The sequence below is a fragment of the Chiloscyllium punctatum genome, chromosome 17 (genome assembly GCF_047496795.1).
Source record: "Chiloscyllium punctatum isolate Juve2018m chromosome 17, sChiPun1.3, whole genome shotgun sequence".
NCBI classification, from domain to species: domain Eukaryota; kingdom Metazoa; phylum Chordata; class Chondrichthyes; order Orectolobiformes; family Hemiscylliidae; genus Chiloscyllium; species Chiloscyllium punctatum.
Genome location: NC_092755.1, coordinates 23,575,711 through 23,590,718, shown reverse-complemented (window position 1 = coordinate 23,590,718; position 15,008 = coordinate 23,575,711). Strand labels below are relative to the sequence as shown.

The 15,008-nt window shown below is 43.9% G+C and overlaps 1 non-coding gene across 1 annotated transcript; it reads right to left on the bottom strand.

Moving 5' to 3' along the window:
• Window positions 1–2,965: 2,965 nt before the first annotated feature.
• Window positions 2,966–3,039, bottom strand: trnat-agu (transfer RNA threonine (anticodon AGU)). Its single transcript has one exon. It is a non-coding gene; the product is annotated as a tRNA-Thr (tRNA).
• Window positions 3,040–15,008: the final 11,969 nt, after the last annotated feature.

The window sequence follows — 15,008 nt, the reverse complement described above, 5'->3', positions numbered from 1 at the left end:
AACAGAGTGACCTTGCATGTTGGTCCACAGATTCGTGAAGGCACCAGAATATGGTAGTTAAGAAGACAAGCACGACATTATAAGTCAAAGCAAAGACTATGACAGCAGTAAAATTGGTGTCACATGTAGAAAAGTTCGTGAAGAAAGCATTTGGCACACTAGTCTTGATTAGTATGAACATCGATTATTGGAGTTCACATGTCATGTTCTGGCTGTACAGAATATTAATGAGGCCACACTTAGAAGACTGCTTACAATTCCAATCACCTTCAACAGGAAAGGTGTTGTAAAACTTGAAAGTGTGCAGAGAATATGTACAAGGATGTTGCAGTGTCGATACAGCTTGAGTTGTAAAGAGAGTGTTTGAGCAGGGGTTATCCCCAGCAGTATTCCAGGCTGGTGAGTAACCTTCTAGACGTTTATAAAATCATGAGGAGGGGTGGATAGGTGACTGACCCAGGTCTGCTTTTAACCCAGGTTGGCGGAGTTCAAACTGAGAGGGCTCAAGTTTAACGAGTTTCACACAGAAACACTAAACAGGGTACAAAGAGTGATAGAGCGATATTTGTATTTTCCAACAGGCTTCATTTCAGCTTAGTCTTCGATTTAAAACAATGAGCATCTTCTTGGTGAAAGTAGTTTGGAAGTTAAACCGTGAATTGAACGTTAAAGGTATTAAACTTGTATGACGTCGTGATGAGGAACCTTATACGTAAAGTATTGACCCATGAAGAATGAAGTACAGAATGAGATGTCTGTCAGTAACATTCAATAATGAACCTTTAATTTAAATGAGATGTTGCAAGACTCTGAAATGCAGAGAGGTCTGGCAGTCATGCTTTATGAATCAAATTGACATGGTCTGCAGGGGTAGCAACTGATGAGCAACGCAAAAAGTTTTTTTTTCATTTGTTCATCAATGGCTGGGCCAACATTTATGTCCCCATTGCTATCAGCACATGAGACGGTGAGCACCTGATCGAAACACTGCACTTCATAATTTTTTTGGGAGAAACTATCTGTAGCAGTTTTTAAATTGCGGCTTTCTCATTTCCTGCTCCCAATTTAATGTTCAACTATTCAGGGAATGCAAAGTTTCTCCAGCAATTATTGCTTGTGTTTCAGATTTCCAGCATCCACAGTTTATTTTTAGACAGTAATCTGGATGATCTGATTCATATGAGGAATAGAATGTTAAAAGCTGTCAAACATGAGACAGAAGAATCAAACTGAGTGGTGGAAAGTTCATCATTATTTTTCTGAAGCAGATGAGCTGAGGTGGGATAGAGTCAAAAAGTGTGGTGCTCGTCCAGCAGCATCCGGAGAGCAGAAAACTCGTTGATTCACGTATAAGCTGTTCATCAGAAATGGTTGAAACGTCGACTCCCATGCTCCTCAGATGTTGAATGACAGGCTGTGCTTTCCCAGTGCTACACTTATTGACTTTGATCTCCAGCATCTAAAGATATCAATTTCTGCTGAGGTGCGGTACAGTCAGGTACTGTTCCTGAGATGTAATAAGCTGGTTGTAATGATAGAGTGGATATCTGGTTGGAAACTTATCTGGAGTTGGAAACTTATTATTCTCCCGCTCCCATTCTGCCAAGTAGACGGAGCCTGTTATTACAGCCAGTCAATTTGACAATTGTGCATTTGGCAGGTCACCGAAACGTGATTTCCCATATATTGTCGAGACTCCGAAAAGGATATGGATACGTTCGGTCTTGAGTCTTCCAGGTCCTGAATTTAAAAGTGGTTTTGCAAGTTTGTCGCTGTATAGTCAGTGTAGTGTATATTTGACTTTTAGAATGCTAAACAGTCTTTTTTGAGGGGTTTGAAAAATGAAGCCATCAACAGAATACTGAGTTTCATTTTTCTTTGATGATGTAGATCTGAACGAATAAAAAACATGAATTGTTGGAGAAACTCATCAGGCCTGGCAACATCTGTCGAGAGAAACCGAGTAAAAGTTTCAGATTGACAGAACACGTCAGTTATACATTTCCATACTGTAATGCTGGGAAAATAATCAGTCTTACCTGTCGACTCAGGATATTTATCAAAAAAACTCAATGACTGACAAATGTCACCTTTAAAAATTCAAAAGGACTTTATTGGCTGTAATGCTGCCTCCGATGCTCTCAGCTGGTAAAAGACTGTGCTTAAATGATTGCCTTTTCTCGTTTCCTTACTGTCAGTTTGCAGCAATGTCTCATGGCGAATTGTTCCATTCAGTGTCTAACTCAGCATGTGTCTCCATTTGTCTCCCTTTGTCTCTGTGTATCCACCTCACCCTCTTTCTCTTTCACATTCTCCAACACTCTGTCTGTCCATACAGCTCATTACCGATTTATGCTCGATTAAAAGCCTGACATTTCGAGGCAGTTTGAGTGCAGCTGATGAGAAAATGTTTGCTCATTGACTGGAGTGTGCAGATCTGGGCTCACATTCTCCGGATAATGTGTCTGTCAATTCGATCGCAGGTCAGGTGACATTTGTTCCTCAATCATTTGTGACTGTTTCGAATTCAAAGTAGAATTCTGAATCCACCATAAAAAAAACACAAGTATACTACAACTAAAAAATCACAGCGATGGTTTAAATGTTGGTTAAAATGAATGAACGTTGACCTCAGAGAATGAGAGTGATCAGCTGGTGGTTTCTCGGTCTTTACCACAAAGTTCTCTGGCAAATCTGCAACACCTCCTGTGTAATTTCGTTATTCCTACGAAACTGGGTATGAAGGAGGGGGAAAAAGAGGACAAGAAGCAGAAGTGCTCGTTGAATAAGGGAAATAAACCACAGACTTAATTGATAGTTCAGAACTTAAAAAAAAGAATCACTGTTGTAACTTAACCTGGATCTCCAAATCATAACAAGATGAACATCCAAGTCGACGCTGACTTGGTTGACACGGCATTTGTAAAGAGTTAAAACACCAAGCCCAAATACGAATGCAACGAACAGGCACCGCTGGGAATTGAATCCAGGATCGCCTGTTTACTAAATAGGCGCTTTAACCAACTAAGCCACGGCGCCACACGATTTACTCATTTGCTCATCCGCTCATCCATATGTGAAGTTGGTTAACCACTTCTTTACATGACTTGGAAACGTGTTTTCGGATCACAGAGAATTGCAATCAGTCCTCGAATTTACAAACTCAGACGGTTTACAGCTGAGCATTCTCCACTGAAAAGACACATAAAAAGATAATATCCCCTTGCATTAATTTCAAACTGATACCTTCACCTCTTTAAACTGACAGGAGAAAGAGGATGTGTTCATTCTTTTCGGGCCCATGAACCACGTTAATACACATAGAGGGGACCTCAACAAGATGAACAAGTTCATTGTGGAGATTTGACGAGGTGTAATGTGTAAGTAATTGTAAACTTTGCGCAGAAAAAGTTGACCGATTGGCACTGACATTGAGTCTTGCACCACGCTCACTTCCTGCCTCATGCCTCCCAGCCATCATTGCTGATCACTTTATTTCACTGTCCTGTTCCATTTCTCAAATTATTTCCAAACGATTGCAGATGTCTGATAGGAACCTTCAACTTTTAGAATCGTTTTCCTGGAATATAGTCGTCACTCAATGGGATAGTATTCAGTTCATATCCCGAATTACCACAGTGATGGAATGGATGAGTTACTTTGCTGAACCTTTCTACGCCTCAGCACGGACACATGGCCATGATACCGATGGGCGGGGGGGACTTCCAGCATTTACACACAGCGATACTGAAGGATCAGCGAGATACTTCCAAATCAGAAAGGTGATATGATCGTAGGGAGATTTGCGGTGGTAGTTTCCCGTGAATCTGCTGCCATTGTCCTGATAGACGGATGGAAAGATTCACTGGACCAAGTTTGGCAGGATCCAGGTGTGTGCTCTGCACGCAAGCAGGAATTAGCTTTACTTCGAATAATTCAGAAAACGAGAAAGATATCTTCACTATCTGTGTGGGAATTATATCCAGGTCTGTGGTATGAAAACTCGGACTCCAAAGCAGGGACCTCCAGTGATGCTGACCGTAAACCTTGTGACCTGACTTGTGCACACTCTTGTGTCTGTCGTTAACTCCATAACCAAAATCAGCAGCAAAGTTGCCTTCCCCAAGTTTCAAAACAGCTCATATTATCGCCTTGTGTTTCAATGTGAAAAAAACAGCTGTGATAATCTGATGTTGTTCAGCAGATGTACTTAAGGAAGGCACAGAACAGGCAGATGGTCACAGGGCTTCGTTTTGACGCACTGGCCTCCAAGTGAGCGGGCGGCACCAATAAGCGAGCCGTTCAACTCGTCTTATTCTAGATTCGGGGCTAGAAATGAACAGAGTTTTCTCGCTATTGTTCATGCTCTTGAAGGGAAGAGCCCTTGACTCAAATGATAAAAGTACATTTTACTGAAGTGGATCATGAAATCGTATATAGTGGCTGTGAATACAACAATGGAAAATTTCAGTAGAGATGCAGACAATACTGCAGGGGGCACCTGAAGACAAATGTGTTTCCTTTACCAGGGAAAGGCACTGCTTCACAAAGTGGGACTTATTGAATTAAAGCAGTGACGCTGATTCCCTTTGCTAGTTCTTCACCTTGTCAATCTTATTACTCCCAATCTAAATGTCTCCATTGCACATGGAAACGCTGAGAGGAAGTCGGCGCTCGGCCGGCCCAGTGTTGTAATGGGTAACGCGTCTGAATTCGAATCAGACTATCATCGTTTTGAGTTCTACCTAGCTCAATTGCAGCATGTTGCTTTGTTGACATCAGACATAACTGGTTTTATAAATACATTAAGGACAAAAAAAGAGTCTGCGAAGAGTAAAGGGACATCTCCAAAATCGATAAGCCAGTCTCTGTTTGGTGCCACTCGTGATGGGGGTGATATGAATCCTGTCCTTTATTTGAATGTTTACTGTGGGGAAGGACATATAACATGGAACATAAAGGAATACAGCGCTGAACAGGACCTTCGGCCCTCAATGTTGCGTCGACCTTTGAACTATTCTCAGCTTATCCCCCTCCACAATCCCATCATCATCCATGTGCATATCCAAGGATTGTTTAAATCTCCAGAATGTGCCTGAGTTAACCACACTGGTGGGTAGGGCATTTCGCGCCCTTTCAACTCTTCCAGTAAAGAACCTGCATCTGACATCTATCTTAAATCTATCACCACACAATTTGTAGCTATGTGCCCTCGTGCAAGCTGACGTCATCATCCAAGCAAAACGACTTTCATGTCTACCCTATTTAATTATATGATCATCTTGTATGTCTCTACCAAATCTCCTCTGAGCCTTCTTCTTTCCGAAAAGAACAAACACATTTCTCTCAGCCTTTCCTCATTAGACCTTCCCCAGACCAGACAACATCCTGGTAAACCTACTCTGCACCTTTTTCAATGCTTTCACATCCTTGCCAACATGCGGCGATCATAAATGTACACAATATGCCAACTGCCCCGGCAATGGCATTTTGTACTATTGCAGCATGATTTTGCGGCTCCGAAACTCAATCCCTTCCAGTGAAACCTAACACATCGTATGCCATCTTAACAGCACTATCAACCTGGGTGGCAACTTTCAACGATCTATGTTCATGTACTTCAAGATCCCTCTTCACATCCACACAAGCAAGAATATTTCCGGTGACCCAATACTCTGCCTTCCTATTATTCTTCCCAAAGTGCATCACCTCACATTTAGGTGCATGTAATTCAATGTGCCACCTCTCATTCCAATTTTGCAGTTTATCCAAGTCCCCCTGCAACCTGTGACATTCTAGCAAACTGTCCACTACTCCACCAACGTTATTGTCATCTGCAAATTTCCTAATTCATCCACGTCCATGCCTGCGTCTAAATCATTTATAAAAATGATAAACAGCAGTTGTCCTAAAACAAATCCTTGTTAGACACCACTGGTAACTGGACTCCAGGTTGAATATTTTCCATCAATCACCACTGCCTGCCTTCTTTCAGAAAGCCTGTTTCAATCCAAATTGCCACATTACCATCCATTCCATGCATCTGCATTTTTTTCAATAGCCTACCATGTGGAAACGTCTCAGAGGCTTGACTGAAGTCCATGTTTAACACGTCAACTGCTCTACCCGCATCTACATTCTTGGTCACGTGATCAAACAAGACTCAATGAGGTCTTGACAAAACGATGTTGACTATCTGAAATCAAATTGTTCCTTTCTAGATGATTATACATCTGACATGTTATAATTCTTTCCCAAACCTTTCGTACAACAGACGTAAGGCTCACTGATCTTTAATTACCTGTGTCATCTCTACTGCCCTTCTTGAACAAGAGCACAACATTTGGAATCCTCCATTCCTCTGGTACTAAACCTGTAGACAATGACGACTCAAACATCAAAGCCAAATGTTCTGCTATATCCTCGTTGGCTTCCCAGAGAGTCGTCAGATAAAGCCCAACTGGCCCAGGTGACTGGCCTACTTTCACTCCTTCTGGAATTGCTAACGCCTCTTCATAACTAACACTGACCGTTTTAAGTCTAAAATCTTGTATCTCATTCTTCTCCTCTACAATATTCTCCTTTTCCTGAGTGAAAAACGGTGAAAAATGTGCGTTTAGTACCTCTCCGATCATTACAGTTTCCGCACTCAACATCCTACTTCTGTCTTTGACTGGCCCTATTCCCTCCCTCGTCATCCTCTTAATCTTCACATTCCGATAGAAAGCTTTATGCTCCTTTATGTATTTCTTAAAGACTGCTCGTGTCCTTTCTTTGCTCTTCTTAACATTCTCTTTAAATCCTTCCCAGATGATCTGTAACTCTCCATTTCCACATCTCAACCCCATTTGTCTCTCAACTTATAAGCCTCCTTCTTCCACTCTACAAGAGATGCAATTTCTTTAGTCAACCACGGTTCCCCTACCTTATCACTTCCACCCTACCTGACTGGGACATACCTATCAAGGACACGCAATACCGGTTTCTTAAACCAGCTCCACGTTTCCATTTTCTGCATCCCTTGCATTTGCTACCCCATTCTATGCATCTTAAAATTGCCAAATCGCATTACAACTGCCTTTGCCCATCGATAAGTCTTGACCTTTGGCATGAAAAATGAAGTCTGTGGGGAAATAGATGTTGTTATCTTGAGATAAAGATTATGTTAGAGAGGAGGAGGCACTGGATGTATTGAAACGAATAAAAGTTAATAAATCCCCATGACGTGATCAGATCGCACCTCAGAGCTCAGTCGGAAGTGAGGCAAGTGATTTCTGGGTCACTTTCTGAATATTGTGTCATCGATAATCAAAGGTGAGGGGCCACAACACTGTAGGCTGACTAACATGATACTACATTTAAGAAAGGAGGTAATGAAAACCAGGCGACTATAGACCTGCGAGTCTGACGTCGGTGGTGGGCACGTTGTTGGAGGGAATCCTGAGAAACAGGAGTAAATGTATTTGGAAAGGCAAGACCGATTAGGAAAAGTCAGCAATGGCGTTATGCGTGGGAAATGATGACTTGTGAAATAGGAAGAGTTTTTTTATGAAGTAACAAAGAGGATTAATGAGGACAGAGCTATGTGAGGGATCTATGCGGACTTCAGTGGTCGACAATGTTCGCCATGGGAGTTTGGTTAGCAAGGTTAGGAGATCCAACCATTCGGATGCAGAACTGGATCGAAGGTAGAAGACAGAGCTTGGTGGTGGAGTGTTATCTTTCATACTGGAGGCCTGTGACCACTGGAGTGCCACAAGAATCGATGCTTGGTAAATTTTCGTCATTTCCTAAATGTTTTGGATGTGATTGTAGAAGGTACAACCAGTAAGGTTGAACATGACACAAAAGCTGGAGAAGATTATCACCTCAGATTACAACGGGATTTTAAATGGATGATCGAATGAGTCGAGCAGTGGCAGAAGATGGAAATTGAGAAATATGAGGTCTGCATTTCGGAACGACAAATCAGAGAAGGACTTGTACATTTTGTAGTAAGCTCCTGTACAGTGTTCAAGAACAGAGAGACCGTGGACTGCATATTCATTGTACCATTAATGTGGAGTTGCAGGTACATAGATGGTGAAGAAGGCGATTGTTATGCTTGCCTGTTATTTTGCACGACATTGGGTACATGAGTTAGGAGCCGAGAGTGTGGTGCTGGAAAATCACAGCAGGTCAGGGAGCATCCGAGGTGCAGGAGAATTGACCCTTCGGGCAAAAGCTCTTCATCCTGAATTCCGGACAATTAAATAAGACGGAATTCCAAAAACTGAAACCAGACGGGACCAACACGCCACGATTCTACGGACTACCAAACATCCATAAACCAGGAGACCCCTGAGATCCGTAGTCTCACTACACGGAACACCAATTTACAGACTGGCCAAAGAACTACACGCAAGACTGAAATACCTAGTAGAAGAGTCACAGCCACTACATCCACTCCATCCAGGAATTCCCAAAAAAAATCATCAAAAACGCCAAAATAGAGGAAGTCGAAACAATAATCTCATTCGACGTAACAACACTGTTCACCTCCATCAACATCGATCTGGTAAAGAAAACACTTTTAGAAGATTCAAAGTTTGGTAGAAGATTTGTAGCTCGGGTGTTCGTTGTTGTGGTTTTGTTCGCCGAGCTGGGAATTTGTCTTGCAAACGTTTTGTCCCCTGTCTAGGTGACATCCTCAGTGCTTGGAGCCTCCTGTGAAGCGCTTCTGTGCTATTTCATCTGGCATTTATAGTGGCCTGTCTCTGCCGCTTCCGGTTGTCAGTTCGAGCTGTCCACTGTAATGGTCGGTACAGAGAACACCGAATGGCCACAACACACTGCAGCACACCAGAACTACAAAAAGAGGAAGAGGAACACCTATACAAAGTATTCGCCAAAAACGGATACCCTCGCAATTTCCTCAACAGATGCCTAAGGGAGAGACAACGGAACGAGGACATGCCGCAACCCAAAGGACTAGCCACACTACCGTACATCAGGAGCATTTCAGAACTGACAGCCAGACTACTGCGACCACTAGGACTCATAACAGCACACAAACCAACAGCCACTCCCAGACAACAACTCACCAGAACAAAGGACCCGATACCCAACATGAGCAAAACGAATGTAGTGCACAAACTCCCATGAAAGGACTACAGAAAACACTACATCGGACAAACAGGAAGACAGTTAACCATCCGTATACACGAACACCAACTAGCCACGAAACGACACGACCAGCTATCCTTAGTAGCCACACACACAGACGACAAGCAACATGAATTCGACTGGGACAACACTACCATTATAGGGCAAGCCAAACAGAGAACAGCCAGGGAATTTCTAGAGGCATGGCACTCATCCACAGACTCGATCAACAACCACATCGACCTGGACCCAATATACCGGCCACTACAGTTGACAGCTCGAACTGACAACCGGAAGCGGCAGAGACAGGCCACTATAAATACCGGAAGAAACAGCACAGAAGCGCTTCACAGGAGGCTCCCAAGCACTAAGGATGTCACCTAGACAGGGAACGAAACGTTTGCAAGACAAATTCCCAGCTCAGCGAACAGAACCAGAACAACCTTTAGAAGATATAATCACACACACCTCAACCACCATCAATCACATTACCAACGAAAACATTATGAACCTCGTGGGCCTGTACGTCACCACCCACTTCACGTTCAACAATATAATCTACAAACAAACCAACGGCACACCCATGGGATCTCCGCTATCAGGATTAATACCAGAAGCCGTAATGCAAAGACTAGAACAAACAGCCCCACCAACCATCAAACCAAAAATCGGAGTCCGCTACAGAGATGGCACTTTTGTCATCACAAAACGTAACAAGATAGAAGAGACATTTAACATCATCAACGAAACCCTCACAGGCATAAAGTTCAACAAGGAGGAAGAAACCGACAACAAACTCGCATTATTGGACGTCACAGTCGAAAGAAAGGACAACGGAGAACTACAAACCTGTGAATACAGAAAACCCTACAAACCCTAACCAAATACTTAACGGCACCAGAAACCATTCCAACACACAAAAAACGAAGCTGTATCAGAACACTATTCCAACGAGCCACCTCACACTGTAGCACAGACGAACTTCGTAAAACAGAGGAGAACCACCTTTACAATGTATTCAAGAAGAACGGATACTCAAAAAAATACAGTCTGCAGATTCCTCAAGAACGAACCACGACAAGCAGACCAAATACAGACAGAAACACTAACCACCTTAGCATACATCAATAAAGTTTCTGAAATGACAGCCTACTAAGACCCCTCGGAACACAAAACACAAACCCACCAACACTCTCAAACAAAAACTAAAAAAATTAAAAGACCCAGAACAACTCATGGACAAAACCAACGTCATCGACAAAATTCCATGCAAGGACTGCGACAAACACTACGTAGGACAAACAGGAAGAAAGTTAGCCACCAGGATACACGAACACCAGCTAGCCACAAAAAGACACGACCCTCTTTCCCTCGTAGCCCGACACACGGAGGAAAAAAAATCACCATTTCGACTGGGACTACGCACCTATCCTGCGACAGGCTAAGCAAAGACATTCCAGAGAATTCCTAGAGGCCTAACACTCAAACCACAACGCCATAAACAAACACATATATCTGGATACCATCTATCATCCCCTCAGAAAACAAACAGGAAATGACATGACCACAACCTCCAGGAACCCCATCCAGGACAAAAATAAAATAGAAAGCAGGAGACAACAGCTTCGCTTCACCTGGAGGTCGCCACTGATGATGTTACCAAGCCAGGTAATGAAAGGTCTGGATATCAAACCTACTGCTCAGTCAGCAAACATACACCCTAAACGTCAACCTGAGCTACAAAACTTCACAAACCTTGCAAATATGCAGTGATTTTTCCAGCAACACACCTTGCACTCAAATATCCAGCGTCTGCATTCCTCACCTCTGCATTAGTGTTAGGAGGTCATGCTCTGGCAGTAGAGGACATTGTTTTGGCTTCTTTTGGAACACTGCGTGCAGTTCTGGTCGCCTTGCTACCGAAAGAGTGTTGTGAATATTGAAATATCTCAGATAAGATTTGCCAGGTTATGATCTATAGGGAGAGGCTGAAAAGGTTCTGGTGATTTTCGCTAAACATCATGCTGAGATATGACCCTTTAAAGGTTCATAAAGTCATGAAGGGAATGGATAGGTTACATGGACAATGTCATCTTTGTCAGCGAGGGCGAATCATGACTTCAGTGCATAAGTGTACGGTGAGGGGAAATATTTAAAAAGAACATGAGGAATGACGTTTCCACAAAGATGGAAGTGCTGCATGAAATAAGCTGTCAAATAAAGTGGAGGAGTTTGGTTTAATCAAAACATTTAAAAGACATCTGGATGGGCATATAAAAGGAAAGGTTGAGAACGATATGAATCAAATTCTTGCAAACGGGACGAAATAAACTCAGGGTGTCTGGTCGATATGGATTAATTGGAATGAAACAATTGGTTCCATGCTGTACATCTGGATGACTGTATGACTCCATTCTGCCATAATATTCAGCTCACAGTTAGTTCCATCCCTAACCCGTGCTGTAACATTTGGGATATCTCAGACCCAAGTTCCCATCTATTCCATCCGTTCACCTTCCGTACGTGTCATTCTTCTAAAATATACTCTGCAGTACCTGGGCGATTGTATTTTCTCGTGATTCTTTCTATTCGTTTTCCAACCACTCTAAATCTCTGCCAAATTATTCTCATTACTTCCCAGTGAGTGAGTATTTTCTTCATCTTGTTTCCATCTGTCCCGCCTCCATGCCTTTTAAAACTTCTGTTATATATCATTCGCGTGATATATTTCTCTTAGAAGTGTCCCAACCGTTCAATCTACCTCGTCAGTGACATTCCTCATACACGTTACCTTCTACGTCAACTTATTCTGCACTGTTTCCAAATACTTCACTTCCCGCTTCTGACGGATCATACTCAGAATTGAGCAGTAATGCAGCTGGAGGATTCATTCAGAGTCTGATTGCACGGGTGCACATTCAGAAACACTTACTTTCACTTTGTACAAGCGTTTCCATTTGCTTTTGTCGCTGCAAGGGTAGCTCCAACCCATCCCTTCTTAAGGTAGATTGATCTCGGTAAATGAAGCTGCTTTTTGATAAAATTAATCTGGCATTTTGGATAACGTGATAACTGGAAACCAAGGCTCGAACGGGGAACCCAACCCGCGATCTCACACGTTTCTATTCCAGGAGGCGCAAAGCGAAAATCATTCCACTTGACCAATGACCCACAGACTCAGCACGGTGTCTCACCACGAAACAGCTGAGGTTTTCACAGCATGAAATACATTCCACTTTGCTCTAGGATTTCCAAGAATCAAAGAGGTTCCAGGATATCTGCTTCTCATTCTGTCTACCTGCTCCCGGGACTCTGCTGTGTGTCCCTTCCCCAGGGACCAGGGTTTCTCCACTGGCCGTTAATTAATCCATTTTGTTTCTACTTGCAAACTGTACTGTGGGAGGGATAACCCTATTCCATATTCTGCTACATGGCGGTCATTTGATGTGGGAGGAGACAGTTACTCCAATGAGCAGGATTTTCTCCAGACGTCTGTTAGCGGTGAGATGGAAAGATGCTCAGCTGACCAGAAAGAGAGAAATGGAAATGTGAATCTCCTCCCTCAGGTACATTATTATAACAGAGTTCTGTTTTGTGCTTCCTGTTTCGTGTCCAGAATCCAAGCTCACATTGCAATCCTGTAGAAAATGCTTTAACAATCTGATTCACGTTGTTTGCTGTGAGGGGGCAGCAGTTAACAGTGGAGTTCTGGCTGTTCCAGATGAAGAGAATCCGAGTGAAACCCATCAGCACTGCCCTGAGGTGCGAAGCTGCAGACAGTCCAATGCGGAAGGGAGGGTTAAAAATGAGCTATTGTTTCTCTGTAAGCGGCTCTGTCCCAGAGGAGAAAGTGAGGACTGCAGATGCTGGAGATCAGAGCTTAAAATGAATTGCTGGAAAAGCGCAACAGATCAGGCAGCATCCCAGTAGCAGGAGAACCGACGTTCCATGCATGAGCCCTTCTTCAGGAATGAGGAAAGTGTGTTCATTTGGATAAGATAAAACATAGGGAGGAGGGACTTGGGGGAGAGGCGTTGGAAATGCGATAGGTGGAGGAGGTTAATGTGAGTGTGATAGGCCAGAGTGGGGGTGGGGGCGGAGAGTACAGGAAGAAGATTGCAGGTTAGGAATGTGGTGCTGAGTTTGAAGGTTGGGACTGAGACAAGGCGGGGGAGGGGAAATGAGGAAACTGGCGAAATCTGAGTACGTCCCTTATGGTTGGAGGGTTCCTAGGCGGAAGATGAGGCCTCCTCCTCCAGCTCTCGTGTTGCTATGGTCTGGCGATGGAGGAGTCCAAGGACCTGCATGTCCTTGGTGGAGTGGGAGCGGGTGTTGAAGTGTTGAGCCTCGGGGTGGTTGGGTTGGTTGGTCCGGTTGTCCCAGTGGTGTTCTCTGAAACGTTCTGCAAGTAGGCGGCCTGACTCCCCAAAATGGTGGAGGCCACATTGGGTGGAGCGGATGCAGGAAATGATATGCATGGAGGTGCAGGTGAATTTGTGGCGGATATGGAAGGATCCCTTGGGGCCTTGGAGGGAAATAAGGGGGGAGATGTGAGCGCAAGTTTTGCATTTCTTGTGGTCGCAGGGGAAGGTGCCGGGAGTGGAGGCTGGGTTGGTGGGGGGTGTGGACCTGACGGGGGAGTCACGGAGGGAGTGATCTTTTCAGAACGCTGACAGGGGAGGGGAGGGAAAAATATCCCTGGTGGTGGGGTCCGTTTGGAGGTGGCCGAAATGACGACGGATGATACAATGTATATATAGGTCGGTGAGGACCAGTGGGATTCTGTCCTGGAGGCGATTGGAGGGGCGGGGCTCAAGGATGGAGGAGCGGGAAGTGAAGGTGATGCGGTGAGAACATCGACGTTCACGCCTGGGGGAAATTGTGGTCTTTGAAGAAGGAGGCCATCTGGGTTGTACGGTCTTGGAATTTGTCCTTTTGGGAGCAGATGCGGCGGAGACGAAGGAGACATGGCGTTTGAACCCACCCTGCCCCCATCTGAATTCTCTCCCCGAGGCGAAAATTATAAACGTAAACCAACCAACCAGTTTCATGCTAGTGGTGTCATCAATAAACAAGTTATGTGTTTCTTTTTAATAAAGGATATTTTTGTTGCTGTGGGGAGGTAAAGAAGTACTGAGATTTAATGACAGCTTCTTCCCGTTGTGACTCCATGCTCCCAGAAGGCAGTGATATTTCGCTTTCCCACATGCCGGGTTATGTCGGTCGGCGCCTCGACTCACCCGTCTTCAACTGACAGATAGTGCTGGGGAGAGCAGCACAAATACGCTCTCATCTCCTTGTCAAACACTGGATTGCGGGACAGGGTCGTAGGGATATCGTGATTTGTAATTATAGAAGGTGTGGTAGGGTATAAAAAAAGTGAAATCATGCATGCACGAGAACTAACATTCTGGTGGGAACCTTGATAAAATTATTTCATCTGAGACAGAGTCGAAGTTGCAAAGGTGCTGAGAAAGAGACAATCTTGCCCAATAATGGGGAACCTTGCCTCTGCCATTCTCGATGATGCAGGGTGGTCACTGCAGTCTGATTCAGCATGGGGTGTTACTGCAGGAATTCATGTCGCTCAAGCTCAATTAAATTCATGTACATGAACTTCAACACATTGTAGGATAAAGTGAGGACTGCAGATGCTGGAGAACAGAGTTGAAAAATGTGAAGCTGAAAAAAAACAGCAGGACAGGCAGCATCCGAGGAGCAGGAGAATTGACGTTTCGGGCATAAGCCATTCTTCAACACATTATACCCAGCACAGAGAATAAATGTTACTGTTCAATTCATTCCGCAGTGGCAGAGAACAGGAGAAAGGAATTCAGACCAAATTCTTGACATAACCTGTTGAA